Source organism: Urocitellus parryii, chromosome 12, assembly GCF_045843805.1.
Source record: "Urocitellus parryii isolate mUroPar1 chromosome 12, mUroPar1.hap1, whole genome shotgun sequence".
NCBI classification, from domain to species: Eukaryota; Metazoa; Chordata; class Mammalia; order Rodentia; family Sciuridae; genus Urocitellus; species Urocitellus parryii.
In genome coordinates, this window is record NC_135542.1 from 24,591,262 (window position 1) to 24,604,099 (window position 12,838).

The window sequence follows — 12,838 nt, forward strand, 5'->3', positions numbered from 1 at the left end:
TTCCTGGGCTTCAGCAGCTTACATGATAGTTATGTCTGTTAGAAAATGCAGGCCCACTCACCCTCCAAGATAGTTCACTCTCCAGGAAATACTTCTGCTATATGAGCCAGAGCATATGAGTCCCCTTCTACCTATCAACCCAACCCAATCCACCAACTGAAAGAATGGGTCAGGAGGCAAAATCACATCAAAGGTGCAGCTACAAGGTGCCTAGCACAGCTCCAAATGCTGTCCACTCACTAACACATTTAGTCTGATAATTCAGTATCAGTTAGGATAAGCAGCACTGGGCTGACAGCAGCAGGAGTTGAAGCCAGGGAAGACTCCTGGCACATGGCACTCCAGGGAAGCAAGGGAGAAGCCAACCTTAGTTCATCTGGCCAAGCCTCCATGTGGTTTGGGGCATTTTTCTTTGAAGCTTAGCCTCAAGTTCTTTTCTCCAGCCCTACCAATGATTCTTGGGATGCCTAACATCCTCTAGTGCACTAACCTTTCTACTTAAAGCAGCTAGTATTTCTACCCAAGAACACTCGCCTCTCATAAGCCATTAGAGCCCAGGGTATTTGGGGGAAGCTTGCTAGAGACAATGGTAATAGAAAATTTATCTGCTTTAAGAGAGAGCCCTGGAGAGATGAGGTGGAACATGCCTGTATTCCCAGCTACTTGGAAGACTGAGCTAGGAGGATGGCAAGTTTAAAGTTAGCCTATGCAACTTAGTGAGACCATATCTCAATATAAAAGCTTTCCAAAAGGTCTGGAGATGTAGCTTAGTAGTAAAGTGCACATGCAAGATCCTGGTTCAATCCCCATACTGCAAAATGAAGTTATATATATATATATATAGAGAGAGAGAGAGAGAGAGAGAGAGAGAGAGAAAGAGAGAGAGAGAGAGAGAGAGAGAGAGAGAGAGAAATATGCTGCAGGAAGCCTGTACATCTCCTTTACTTAGCTTATTCATGTGGTTAAACCAACTCCACTTGGCTTCTCTGTTTCTTACAGCCCAAACATTCACACTGGGTCAGGCAGGAAGACAGCAAGTTGTGGGGGATAAACATGCATCCTCCCTGCCACCTGGAGCCACCTGAATTTGTGTGCTATCTTCTAAAATAGCCCTCTCCTCATCAGTCCTACTCAGGTAAGTGCTGTCTGGTTCTAAGCTCAGTTTGAGAAAGAACCTCTTTCCTTGGCCTCTCACATTTTTGATTACATCTTTGATGGGTATAAATGGTTTTTTACTTGCCCAGCTCACACATCTGCTAAGTGGCAAAGCTGAAGGTCTGGATACCATCCAGATTCCAGGCTTTTAACCACCAAGTGTAATGCCATATACCATCTAGCCTCATTAATTTTTTTTTAAAAAAGGCAAAACAAAAAAAAAAAATAGGGCCCTGAACCTAACCAAAAAAACAAAAAAATCTCAAATTCCACTCCATATTTTCTATTTGGCTTTGAACTCACCTCGTAAGTATTGCTGTAAAATAAAGTTGGTGGTGCCAATTTTGTAGAGTCTAGTAGTCATTTGCACTGCTCACCAATGACTTCTGGCTCTCCACCTTCTGGGCACCTGCAGGATTGACTTCCTGATCAAGTGACTAGTCCTGACCAAAGAGTGTACATGGAAGGAGTTTGTGCCATTTCTGGGTAGAGCTAGTGAGAGAGGAGCCTGAGATATGTCTTTCTGATAGGAAAAACAATAATGCCTGTGATGGTGTTTTCTCCATTGAGAAGAGCCCTCAACAAAACTACCATTGTCACATAATGTGAGCAAAACACAAATCTTTTTGATTTTAAGCCATTGACATTTGGGGTTTAATAACTATCACAGCCTGCTGTAGTCTATCCTGACTGATTCAGCTGGCCTCCTATATCCATAGTTCCACCAGTTGAGGATCAAAAACTTTCTTTAAAAAAACTGCCTTGAGGGCTGGGGCTATAGCTCAGTGGCAGAGTGTTTGCCTAGCATGTGTGAGGCACAGGGTTTGACCCTTACACTGCATAAAATAAACAAACAAAATAAAGGCATGCTGTTCATTGACAACTACAAAAATAATTTAAAAAAAAACTGCATTTAGCTCCCCCCGACTCCCGGCTGTGCCGGAGTCGGGTGGGTCGGCGGCTATAAAGCTGGTAGCGGAGGGGAGGCGCCGCGTACGGTCTTTTCGCGGCTGGGTTTTTTCCTGTGGTCACTACCCGGTCACATTTGGTGCCCAGCAGAGGAAACAGTGACAGACCTGGAGGCTGCAGTTCTCTGTCCTTCACACAGCTCTTTCACCATGCCTGGGTCACTTCCTTTGAATGCAGAAGCTTGTTGGCCAAAAGATGTGGGAATTGTTGCCCTTGAGATCTATTTTCCTTCTCAATATGTTGATCAAGCAGAGTTGGAAAAATATGATGGTGTAGATGCTGGAAAGTATACCATTGGCTTGGGCCAGGCCAGGATGGGCTTCTGCACAGATCGAGAAGATATCAACTCTCTTTGCCTAACTGTGGTTCAGAATCTAATGGAGAGAAATAACCTTTCTTATGATTGCATTGGACGATTAGAAGTTGGAACAGAGACAATCATTGACAAATCAAAGTCAGTGAAGACTAATTTGATGCAGCTATTTGAGGAGTCTGGGAATACAGATATAGAAGGAATAGATACAACTAATGTGTGCTATGGAGGCACAGCTGCTGTCTTCAATGCTGTTAACTGGATTGAGTCCAGCTCTTGGGATGGACGGTATGCCCTGGTAGTTGCAGGAGATATTGCTATATATGCCACAGGAAATGCCAGACCTACAGGTGGAGTTGGAGCTGTGGCTTTGCTGATTGGGCCAAATGCTCCTTTAATTTTTGACCGAGGGCTTCGTGGAACACATATGCAACATGCCTATGATTTTTACAAACCTGATATGGTCTCCGAATATCCTATAGTCAATGGAAAACTCTCCATACAATGCTACCTCAGTGCATTAGACCGCTGCTATTCTGTCTACCGCAAAAAGATCCATGCCCAGTGGCAGAAAGAGGGAAATGATAAAGATTTTACCTTAAATGATTTTGGCTTCATGATCTTTCACTCACCATATTGTAAACTGGTTCAGAAATCTCTAGCTCGGATGATGCTGAATGACTTCCTTAATGACCAGAACAGAGATAAAAATACTATCTACAGTGGCCTGGAAGCTTTCGGGGATGTTAAATTAGAAGATACCTACTTTGACAGAGATGTGGAAAAGGCATTTATGAAGGCTAGTTCTGAACTCTTTAATCAGAAAACAAAGGCATCTTTGCTGGTATCAAATCAAAATGGAAATATGTATACATCCTCAGTATATGGTTCCCTTGCTTCTGTTCTAGCCCAGTACTCTCCTCAGCAATTGGCAGGGAAGAGGATAGGAGTGTTCTCTTATGGTTCTGGTTTGGCTGCCACTTTGTACTCTCTTAAAGTTACACAAGATGCCACACCAGGGTCTGCTCTTGATAAAATAACAGCAAGTTTATGTGATCTTAAATCAAGGCTTGACTCAAGAACTTGTGTAGCACCAGATGTCTTTGCTGAAAACATGAAGCTCAGAGAGGACACTCATCACTTGGCCAACTATATACCCCAGTGTTCAATAGATTCACTCTTTGAAGGAACATGGTACCTAGTTAGAGTGGATGAAAAGTATAGAAGAACGTACGCTCGTCGCCCCTCTCCAAATGATGACACTTTGGGTGAAGGAGTAGGACTTGTGCATTCAAATACAGCAACTGAGCATATTCCAAGCCCTGCTAAGAAAGTGCCAAGGCTCCCTGCATCAGCAGCAGAACCCGAAGTAGCTGTCATTAGTAATGGGGAACATTAAGATACTCCATGAACTGCGAGACTTCACAGTGTGTTTGGGTTGGGGTGGGGATAGGGGAATGGTTGGAGGAAGGGAATGACTGAGGACAATTTTAAAGAATTACACATTGCTTAAATTTTTATGTGACTGACACAGAGCCTAGCAAACTGTTGTGCTCTTGGACAAGTCTATCTGCCCAATTTGCTAACATGCTTCCTGTTGTGGTGTAGCCAGTGCTAAATGTACTCGAATGATGTTAAGGGCTCTGTAAACTTTATACCTCTCTGGCCATTTATATGCATGAAATTTAGTTTTTAAATGTAGTATGAATCCTGTGCTTTTGTAAGAGGAAAGCAGAGGTACTAGTCTCCAATTTAATTTTTTTTTAATGTGTAAGAATTTTATACTTTGAACAACAAGATTATTGAAAGTACCTGTGGTTTTTGAAAATTTTTTCTAGCTTGGGGAATGTGGTCTTAAAATGTGATATGCACAAATACCCTTTGAAAATGGCAAGACAAACATTCTTTTTCTCAGATTTATAAATCCTAGAGAGGCAGAAAAGAGTTAGGACAGTAACACTGGTTCTGGAATATTATCCAGACCAACAGTGACAAAGTTATTGTGATGATCTCTGAACAGAGAGACACTAGCATTGAGCAGGCTTCTGGCATAAAAAGCATGGTCTGTTTGGGAGCTGTTACAATAGCTGCAGGAGCTGAGTGCTCCTGATCAGTTCATGGTGGACTATGCTCAGCAACATCGAGATGTTATTGGAGGTGTGTATGAGGAAGCTTTTTGTTGCAATCCTTCTTTGCACCTTATTTTAAAAGATACATAAAACATTTCTTTGATGCCTTTTTAAAATTTTAAACTGGAAAGGAAGGATGGAGCAGGGCATTATTAGGCTACTTATGTTTCAGTGTTATAAATTCAATTTCTAGACTGACAGATTTGTGGTATGAGTTCTTTTTATTTTTTGTGTGTGTTTGTGTGGGTCTTTGTTTTTGTATCTGTTTGATGAAAATAAGAAGGTACAACCTAAGTTTTTACATAGTCTGACTAGCCAAAAAGAGTATTCCACTTCAAGGTCTGGAAGTAGGGTTTATAAAGCTTTTTCTTGGACATTCACCTTTAAAAAACAACAAAACTATCACATGGAATGAAAGAGATTGGTTAGAAAGTTTTATAGATGTTTTTGGTGCTGAACTATGACATGAGCCTTATAGATTGTAAAATAGAGATAGTTGGAACTAATGTACAGAACTAAATTTTTAAAACTTTATTTACCATTAAATTCTGTGAAGTTTCAGTTATCGAAAATAAACAAATACAAAATGTAATGTTTCAGATTGCAAGCTAATATGTAATGTAGTGTTTGTAAGATACTCTTGTCTAATATTAACTAGTGGTATTTTGATTTGTACAGTCATAATTTGTTAAAATGACTTCATTTTAACATCCACTGATGTAGATTAATAATGTAAGCCCAGATTTAAAAGAATGGTGGGAAAATGGTGCATGTAATACTTTTCCAAGTTTTGGGAGTTCGGTATGTCGAAAAGAGTAATGTTTGATTGCCAAGAAATGGGTTTTCTCAAAGTCCATTGCCGGCAATGGGCAAGCCTGGTAATACTGGCACAGAGCATTAACCATAAACCTTATTGATGGTAAGGTGAATAACTTTGAAATAAAGTTTTAGACAAAAAAAAAAAAAAAAAAAAAAACTGCATTTATGGGATGTGGTGGTGGCTCAGTTGTAGAGCACTTGCCTAGCATATGTGAGGAACTGGGTTTGATCCTCAGTCTCACATTTAAAAAAAAAAAGATAAAACAAACAAATAAAATAAAGGTATTGTGTCCATATGTAAATAAAAATATTTTAAAAACTGCATTTATACTGAACATGTATAGAAATTTCTTCTTGTCATTATTTCCTAAACAATACAGTATAACAACTATTTTCATATAATTTACATTGTACTATGTTCATAAGTAATTTAGAGGTGATTAAAAATGTACCAAAAATATGTATAGGTTATACAAATATACACTTTGTATAAAGTGTAGAACATCCATGGATTTGGAAATCCAGGAGAGGTCCTGAAACCAGTCTCTCAAGGATACCTAGGGACAATTGTACATACCTTATGATTGTTTACTCATTGATTCAAATATTTTTCTGCCCAGCTGGTCAAGAGTAAAAGCTCAAGCCACATTCCTGAAGGTCCTAGTTTAATACATCTGGGATGGGGAACAGATCTGTGCAGCTGTCTGCTACTCCCAACCAATTCTAATGGTCTAGCAAGGTTGAGATTCCTGCATGGCTACATCTTGTGATGGTAGATTAAAATATGGTGTCTACCCTTGAGGGATACCTAGACTGGCAGGACAAGTCCAGGGCCAGAAGAATTACACTACTAACAGGGAAAATGACCTGAAATATGCAAAAGTAAGTAAGAATATATAAGCAATTGATGAACAATAAAGTTTTACATGTAATAGAAAGTAGATATGCTTCCTGGCAAATGCATTCATCAACTCTGTGACCACAGAGCAGGTACCCAAGATGTCAGCTTAACATGGAGATTATTATCTGTCACTATGCTTTTCAGTTATGTAAAACAAAGCTTAGAAAACCTCTAAAGATGTGACCCAGATTCAAAATAGTTAGCCCAGGGCTAAATTGGACTCCAGATCCAGGCTTTTATCTATCTAGGGCCCAAGGCCTTGGCTGATTAATTTACGGTCCCTTCTTCTCTTCCAGATTTCTTTCTTGTTTCCCCCTTTACCTTTAACCATGTATTCTGACTGCATTAAACTGCCTGTCACTGCAGGCCCATATCATGCCACTTACTGCACACTGCAGTGCTTTGCTCCTGCTGTTGTGTCTGTCTGGCATGCCTTCCCTCAATCCTCACAACCTTGTTTCTGAACCCCAGCCAGGTTATTGAATACTTGGTTGGGTGGCCCCATCCTTGGTGCTATGACTGCCCCCAACAGCAATTCCTTTACTGGCTGACTGAGCATCTCCATCATTAGGTTGCAGTTGGGTCTCAGTTTCCTTTCTCTGAGTCATATAACTAGCATTAGGGACACTGTGCTAAAGCACCAGCCATGACCCCATGAATGCTTAACTCAGCTAAATCACATTCTTACAACCCACAAGACAGATCCTTTCAACAAGACCACACAGTGAAATATTTATGAAATGCCTTTGTTTTCTGGTAATTTTGTGACCACTGTACAATTCTCCACCTTTGTGAATCTCAGTTGTCAGAAGTAAAGTAGACTAATGGGAGTAACTGACTCATGTTTGTGAGAATTTATGAAGATGTAAACTTGAGTGCCTTGCCTGGTTCATAAGGGAGACATGAACTAAATCCCATCCACCTTGGTTGTTATGAGTATCTTCTTATTACAACACTGCTATTATCTCTACTCAGCATACTCCCATAGATGTCATCATTAATATTATCACTCATACTTCCAACCATGTCTAAGTGACTGTGCTAAACATTCCTTCCTAGAATGCATACTATTCTCAGAATCCTCAAAATGTATTCTTCACAATCTTGTAATGGTTGGGTGTCCCAATAATAAATTATCTCCCTGGTACCTCCAGGAATCTGTCCAGTGCATCCTTTTGAAGTCTGTCGCTGCCAGACAGTTCCATTCAGGCTTTCTGCATATGGCTAAGAAAACATAGGTTCTCTTTAGCCTCCCACTTTCACTGACATTCTTCTCACTATGGGTGTTTCCAATTCATTTATGGTCAGCCCAGGCCACTGTGGAGGTGGCCCCTATGTCTCCCTATGGGAGGATCAGGATGGCAGTCAAACAGGCCTGTGGGCTTCTGGAATCATTGATAAGTCTAAAAGGAATAATACCTGCACAAATCTTATTTTTTTTCTTACTAAAAGGAACTCAAATAATGGGGATTTTAGTTGGGAATAACAATGCACTCAGAGTGATCTAATCTTGTCCCCCTTCCCTCCTCATCTTTCACATATCTGAAGCACAGTAGGCAAAATTGGAGTTTTGGTAAGCATTTCCAGTTGAGATTGCCTGTTGAATGAGTCTGGGCTATTATAAAAGGACAAGAGAACAGATCATTTCCCCACACCCCAAATGTCATCAGAACAGGAAACCTTTGAGGGAAACCAAAGCTTAAGCTACAAAATAAAGAAAAAATGGAATCTTTACTTTTCTGATTGAAATGATTCTGAAGACCCAAGCTTTGAGTGGTGTTTGCTGAGTCGCCACACTGAGATGAACACCCAGGGGGCATGTGGAAAATAAAGGAGAGCCCCATTTGTAGGAAGAAAAGGAAACAGCAGGTATGTTGGCATTGTTGGTATGAGAAGAGACACAGAAATTAATGAAGACATAAAGAGGTGGCCCAAGAGGCAAGTTGCCTCCAGGGAGGCCAATGACCAAAGTGAGAAGGCCTCAGATTGGGAATTTTTCCCAGAGGGATGGAGTGAGAAAAAGCTTTTTTTTTTTTTTTTTTTTTTTCAGAACCATGTTGACACACAATGGCTTAAATAAATGTTCATTCCCATCTCATCTGACTCATTTTGCTGGAACAATGAGCGTACATTCCACAGCCTGGACTGACCCTCCTGTACCCCACTACTGATAAGCATAAAGGGTGTGATTAGTGCTTTTTGCATGAAGAAGGACCATGAAATCAGCTGGCTTCTCTTTTGTGTAGCTTCTGACAGCAATATATAGCAACCTATCTTGTATTCTTGTGTCAGCCATTTCCAGGGGAGAAAAAAGTTGGAGAGGCATGATCGAGGAACATTTTTAACAATTTAGCAATATCTAAGCAACAGCCTTTCAATGTAAAAAAGAAAAGGAAGAACGAATTCCACAGTTACAAGTAAGGAAAGAGGACATTAGATGGGTGCAGTAGTGCAGGCCTGTGATTCCAACTACTCAGGAAGCTGAGGCAGCAGGATCGAAAGTTTGAGACCAATCTCAGCAATTTAGTGAGACCCTATCCCAAAACAAAATAAAAAATGCTAGAGAGGTAGCCCAGTGGTAGAATGTCCCTGAGTTCAATCCGAGTACAAAAAAAACAAAAAAAAAAGAAAAAAAGATGGCATTAGGATGAACACTGTGGTAAAGAATTGAAATTAGTAGTATCATTATAAACTAAAGCTTTTTAATGAAAGGAAAAAGAAAACAAAGAAAAAGAGATGTATGTGTATGCATGCATTTATAGACATAACATAGTTCCAAATTCTGAACACTAAGAGGACTTAGAACTCTTGTTCCATAGAAATGAGTAGGACAGATCTCCACCCAGATCTGGATACTAAATACTATTCTCCAATAATAGAGACTTGAAAAAATTGTTGCTCCCAGAAATGGAGCAGGGAAAATGTAAAATAATCCTGGGACACCTTGTGGTGGCAGAAAATAGAGAGATACTTAATAAGAAATAGGGGCTTAATTTAAAAAAAAATGGTACATTATAATTACATATATCAGGAGGATTCCTTGTGACATATATGTAATGATTACAGCGTAAATTGGTTGATTTGATAGGGACTTATTGAAAAGATACAGGAACCAATCTGAAAGAGTTTCCAACAGCCAAAATTGGAACATTTTGGGCAACTAAATATAGTATTGGACTATAAGTCATAGTACTAAATAGATAACCATAAGTCCATATGAATAGAAAAAAAAATAATAAAGAAAAGAATAGAGAAAGAGAGAGTTTTTTCCTTAAAGATAATTATAGTTTATAAATAAAGAAAGGATAAGTGAAATAAAAATAAAATAACCTTTAGGAAACCATAATAATAAGTGTTATGGGTAAGATCTATGAATGGATGCCAAAAATGTAAGTGAGCAAAAACATTTTTTTTTTTCCTCTAGTATGGGAATTTAATCTAGGGCCTCATGCATGACACGCCAGTATTCTACCACTGAGCCACATACCCTAAAAAAGTAAAAATTGAGAGAGAAATAAGATATTTTCAAGGTATCTTTCCCAAGATATTTATTAATCACAAAGGCAGAAATAGTAAGTTTATAATAAGAAATCCAAGAAGCATCACAAGATTGAAATTAATATCACTCCTAACCAGTCATGTTTGCTGAGGGCCATTGCCAAGTAGGAATGACACATCGAAATTTTCTTGCCAGCGTACCCCATGTTAAATGGACTTGCCTTGGAAATCCGCTGTGAACTTGCATGTGTGTTTGAGAAAGGTGACCCTGCTCAAGGACGAAGGCGGATCCAGGTTTAAGGTGTATCCTGCAGGTTTGAGGAAGTATCCCGCTCCTTGGGTTTAAGGTGTTCCTGGTTTAAGACAAGTTTAGGGCATTCCAGGTTTAAGACAATATGGGTTTTAGGGAAGTTCCAGGTTGAAGATTATTGCTGCTGGGAATAGGGCGTTCCTGCTGCCTGAGTTCCCGTTGAGTTCTTGTGGAATTAAGAAAGTATTTGGGACATGAATTGTGTGGTAGAACTTGAATTTCCCCAGAACGTGTTTGTTGAAGGCCGGGTTGAGTTCAGGAATAAAGAATTGCTGTTTGAATCTACAAGGTGTGTGGTGGCTCGTGATTCTGTGCCCAGCCAAGACTTCGGTACATGTTGATGTATCCCCCTTCCCACCAAATAATCCCATAAGGACCTTTCACCTCTATGGCATCTCCCGGACAAATCATAAATAAACACTAAACCCAAGAGAAGAGACCTTGTGCAAAACATCTGACCAGCATCTTTTAAAGGGATCATGGTCATAAAAGACTAGAGAGACTGAGGCACTGTCACAGACTTGAAGAGACTAAGGAGTCATTATGACTAAATGCAACACAAGAACACAGACAGAAACAAGACCTTAAAGGAAAATTGGTGAGATTCAAATAAAGTCTATAGATTAGTTGATAGTTTTATACCCAGGTTTTTGTCTTTGTTTTGATAGTTGTACTATAATTATTTATTTATGTATTTGTATTGAGGATTGAAGCCAGGGGTGCTTGGCCACTAAGAGACAACCCTATCCCTTTTTATTTTATTTATCTATTTATTTATTTATTTATTTGAGACAAGGTCTTGCTAAGTTGCTTAGGGCCTTGCTTACTTGCTGAGGCTAGCTTCAAGTTTGGTATCCACCTGCCTCACCCCCCCCCCCCGAGTTTCTGGGATTACAGGATTACCCTTGTATCCAGCCTAGTTAATCTTTTTAAGAGTTAATATTAGAGGACACTGGGTGAAGGGACTGCGGGAATATTCTGTGATTTTGTAGAGGGGGAAAAATACTTTAAACAACACCAGTACAAAACCCTTGGTTAATAATGATAGAATCGAGAGGTGAGCTCCACACCAGCATTTTAGGTTAGGTCTGTGTGAGGGCATGTGACATAGTTCACATCAGTTGGCAAGTAAATTTCTCTCCTGCTCTTTTTCCCTGGCAAAACCTGATTTGAGGGCAGGAGACCAAATCAGAGGGTGTTTCTCAGCATAGCTAGATCATCAGAAGAGAGAGGTGCAAAGAGAAGTCCAGAGCAGACTTTGAAATTAGGGAGTTGAAAAGAAACAAATTGTTCTGATAAGGGAAAAAGTGAAGGAGAATATTGGGGAAGGGCAGGGAATATAAAAGTTGGAAAGGGACAGAAGTTCAGGGAGCTTTGAAGGAAGATTCCTAGCATTCACAGCTTATACTGAAAGGGTAAATTTTCTAAGCTGGAAAGCTTGAATGTAAGATATTAGGTATTATTAAATTCCTCTGTTACACCCAGATTCCTGAGATAGTTAAAACAATGCCCTACTGGCCATTTAGCCTAGGGCAGTTCCTCACAGGGCCCGAACCAATCATTTTGAATGTGTCACCCCCTTACGAATGACCAATCACCTCCGCCCGGCCGGTTCCCGCCAATGAATGTGCCAATCACATCTCAGAGTTGTTGTTCAATTTCCCCTCGCCTCATGATGATTTGTTCTGATGTATGCAAAGCCCACCGCCCTCTCCAAAAAGTGTACTTAAGCTCTGCTTGACCTTTGCTCTGGGCTCTGAGCTGCATTCCCTTCTTGAGTGGGCACAGAGTCCCAGCGCGCTGGAATGGATCCCCAATAAATCCCCTTTTGCCAATTGCATGGAGTAAGTCTCTTGTGTGTGGTCTCTTCCTCCGATGTTCCGCCGGACCCCCCCTTACAATACAAGTTGTTTGCATTAAAAACTCCTTCCATATCCCCAGACCTTTGTAAAGTCTGCTGCACATACAAGCTTGGTGTCTGTGTCCATGGGTCTCTGTGTCTATCAATTTGTATGTGTGTGTGTATGTCTAACTATGTCAGTGTCTATAAGTATGTATGTCTATATTTTTATGTTTTTTTTTTTTTGGTTCTGTGAGGCAGTCCATATCTGTATGTACATTTGTTTGTCTTTATTTCTATGTGTTTGAGTCCATCCATAAGAGTGCATCTCTGTGTGTATATTTTTGAGCCTGCATGTCTTCTTTTTGTGTGTATGTGTGTGTATTGGAAATCCCAGCAAAGGACTGATTACTTGTGACAATGGATTTACATACAAAGTCACAGGACTCAGAGGACCAACATGACATCAGCCAAGACAGAAGGAAATTGAGCCCTAGGTATCATAAGAATGTAAGGTCTTAGGAATTCAATGACATCTTTGCACAGGCATTGGAATTTCCCCAGGCACTTGGAATGCTGGTGGCGGTGGAGTTTCATGTCAGTAATAGCTAAAGACTTCAGAGGGCAGGATGACCCTACTCCAAGTCAGCTTACTCTGTATTATATCCATTTTGCAGGTGGGGAAACTGAGTCTCACAACAGCACTTTGATGAGACTAAAGAGAAACAGCCAGCTGATGAGCCAGCAGAGGCCTCTGGGTGAACTGAACACAGTGAACTGCAGTGAGGAAAATTAGCATCCTATCTTTTTCCTTTCAGTCTTTCTGATAATAAAGTCTCTTGGGCATAGTCCATCTGCAACACCTCTCTCTTACTGCTAGTGTTTCTTTATTATCAGTCAACAC

At 40.1% G+C, this 12,838-nt stretch overlaps 1 pseudogene; it reads left to right on the top strand.

Moving 5' to 3' along the window:
* Nucleotides 1-2,078: 2,078 nt before the first annotated feature.
* On the top strand, nucleotides 2,079-4,479 carry LOC144249638 (hydroxymethylglutaryl-CoA synthase, cytoplasmic pseudogene; annotated as a pseudogene).
* Nucleotides 4,480-12,838: the final 8,359 nt, after the last annotated feature.